Consider the following 3,513-nt stretch of genomic DNA (forward strand, 5'->3'; position numbering starts at 1 on the left):
AGATATTGTTAATATTAATTGAAATCATTTGCGCCATATTAAAAATTAAAACACCTCTTATTAATTTAAATGCAGTCTCGCTTGCTAACAAATTTTCTAATCAGGTCAATAACAAATACACTGAAGCCGCCGCCTCATCAAGCAAACGCTCATAAAAACGCTCATGCATACACCAAAAACACAAATTAGAGCTAATAAAATTTTGATAAAAGCATAACATAATGCACAAAGCACAATCAATCTTTCATGTGTGTATATGTGTATATGTGTGTGCTGTTAGTGTAGGGGAGGAAGTCTGCCAATATCAGCTTTTTGCTCAGGGCAAAATTTACCACTCGAGTAGGAGTTTTGATTGTCATTTCTAATTCGTTTGTGTGTTGCTTTCGAATTTGTGTTACTAATTTGTGGTAGGAGTTGTTAATATTGTGTAATGACTGTGTAATATTCAAATGAGTGCTAGTGTGAAACTTAGTAAAAAGCACATTGTTTTATGATGTGTAGCGGCTTATTAGTTTAAATGTTAAAATTATTTTTATTTGCTTGACTATTTGGTATATCATTTCAGCTTTTATTTATTCTCAAACAAACATCGTTGATAAATATATTTATATATATAAACTGCATTTGAAGGTTAAAGTCATAAGTTGAATAAAAATTATTTTTTATAATTTTAAAAATGTCACTTTTAACTTTATAAAAGTTACAACAACAACAAAATTAAAATTAAATTAATAAAGTTTAATTTTAGTTACAAAACTAAAATCATTTTTATGTTGATGAATTAAACTTTAAAATATAAGTAATGAAAAAAAAAATAAAAAAAATTTTAAAAAAAATATGTAAAAAAATATTAAAAAAAAATTACGAACCAAATATTATTAAAAAATATTTTAAATAAATTATTAAGAACAAAAATGATTAAGAAAGAAATTATAAAAATAAAAAATATTAAAAAACAGTTCAAAAAATAAAATTTTAAAAATTATTCGATTTAAACTAATTTGTACAACAAAATCATAAATCAAAATCATGAAAAATTTTTTAAATAGTTTTTCTAAATTCAATATATCATAAACACGTATTTGCATTTTCATATACCATATATCCAACTAATATTTTTTATTTTGCATTTTTTATTTTTCATTTTGCACGTATTTGCATTTTTATATATATATAACTAATAGTTTTGTTAAAAAAATTTTTGTTTAATGGAATATTATATACCTTTTGTTTTATAAGTAAGTTTGAATCAATTAGTTTTTTAAAACTTCATCTTTATATTTTTTCATATTTTTAATATTTATTTTTTAAATTTCTTATTTATTTATTTCTTAAATTTTTTTTATTAATACATATTTAAAATTTTTTTTTCCAAATTTAAACGCATATGCCAAAAGAAATGTCTTCACATGTTAATTTTTTGTAGTGTAAGCCTGGCTTACACAACAAGTGAAATTATGGTTGTTTTCCTAGTTACTTTTTTTTCACAATTTAATTATTTATTTTTGTCATGTACCTGGCAGCTGCTCTTATAATTTTGATTATATTACATAAAATAGGCATAATGCATTAAGAAAGAAGAGTATGAGCTATGAGTTTCAATACAGGTTCATTTATGTGCCGTACCAATAAAGAAAACCTTTTAAGCTTAAGTTAACAGGCATTAAAAACTTTAATTACAAAAAGCATACGACAAAAAAAAAACACAAAATAAACAAGGCAAGAGAAAGAAATGCCAAACATATAACAACGTACAGAAAACAGCACAATAAAAATGTTATACGTATAATAAAAACAAAAACAAAATTAAAGAAAACAAACTAAATTACATGATTTCAAAAATTAACAGCCTCTCTCACTCAACAAAAAAACTGCAAACTAAAAAAAAAGCGCCAACAAAAACAAAGAAAACTTAACAGCAACATAAAAAAATGGTCAAATACTATGTAAATTGAACCTTCAAAAGGTTCATTTACCTCGAAATGAAACGTAAAAACACAAAAGACCAACAAACCCAAACGAACCAGACTTTTTTCCATACCAAAAACCAAACCAACCTACAAACTCATAAACACATGCAGACACACACACACAAAGCTGAGTGCACACCATAACGTATGAGTAACATAAAATATAGAGCATAACAATGAAGAGCTCAAAAACACTTCGGTTTTATGCTCTCGAGTGAGTTTGACTCTATTTTTTTTTGTGATATTTATTCTGTTATTTGCCAGTGCTTGGTAGCAGGTTGAATGAACTCAGCATAAAACTCAACACTAACTTGTGATTTTACTTTCGTTTTTCAATGCCTCCAAAACTAGTTTCAGTACACATAGTTTCTTGTTGTTTCATACTGCTGTTGTTATTGCTATTATCGCAGTTGTTGTTATTTCTGCTATTAACTCTGTATTCTAAGCATACATATATACATATATAATACTAAAACTATACAAATACCATACCCTACCCTATGCCATACATTTCTGTCGTAAGCAAGCAGCTGCAGTATTATTGCTTTATCGTTGATGCTATGTAAGCAGCAACGGCAGCAGCAGCAGCAGCACTAGCAGCAAATATCTAATAGTTATGCTTGCAATTGTGCAGCAAGCAGCAGTAAGAGTTCAATGACTCTGAAATTTTCTCGAAGGTTTTTTCTGCATAAGACGTAACAGTGTGCAGAGCACTATTGCTGCTGTTACCAATGGTTGCTGCAGCTCAACACCAAGCAGCTGTTTTGTGCAGCGATTTATGTGTGCAGCATAACGTTATCATAGCAGCATTGCAGCGAGTAAAAGTAACGAACAGCAAATGCAAGTTCGAATTTTCGAAGAACCTTTAAAATGAAACACACACACACATATATACACAAGCAAATATTTGCATATATATGTAAGTGAGCTGGACTGTGTGAATTTTTCTTATATTATTTTTTGCTTATTCTTTTTATACATTCTACATATATTGTTTTTGTGCTGCCACACAGACAAGTGCTGTGCAGTGCATGTGTGTATATACTAACAGCCAAACAGGCTGGCAGGCTGGCAGGCAGGCAGCAAGCAAGGAGGCAAGTAAGCGAGCTAAGTAAACGTATGACGTTGTGCTGAATGCCGTTCATTGCACTCAATTATAGGCTACATATAAATAACCTCGTTTTAAATTGTCATAGCTACTGCACACAGCTACTACTTGCAAATGATTATTTTTTATTATTTCATTGTTGTTGTTATTTTGATATTTATATGTGCATTTTTTCATTGCATTTTAGTGAGACTTGAGTTGCTGTGAGTTGAATAAACGACTGACTAACTAACTGAGTGACTGACTGATTGCCCATTATACCCGTACTGACTTACAGACACACAAACGATACGACAAAATTTGTCAACATTTTTTTATGTGCATTTCATTTTAGTACACTTTGTCGTTGTGGTTGTTTGATATTTGTTTATTGTTGTTGTGTTTTATTTGCTGCTGCTGTTGTTGTTGTTGGTTTTGTTATTGCAATGACTGAGT

The sequence above is a fragment of the Teleopsis dalmanni genome, chromosome X (assembly GCF_002237135.1).
Source record: "Teleopsis dalmanni isolate 2A chromosome X, ASM223713v2, whole genome shotgun sequence".
Classification (NCBI taxonomy): Eukaryota; Metazoa; Arthropoda; class Insecta; order Diptera; family Diopsidae; genus Teleopsis; species Teleopsis dalmanni.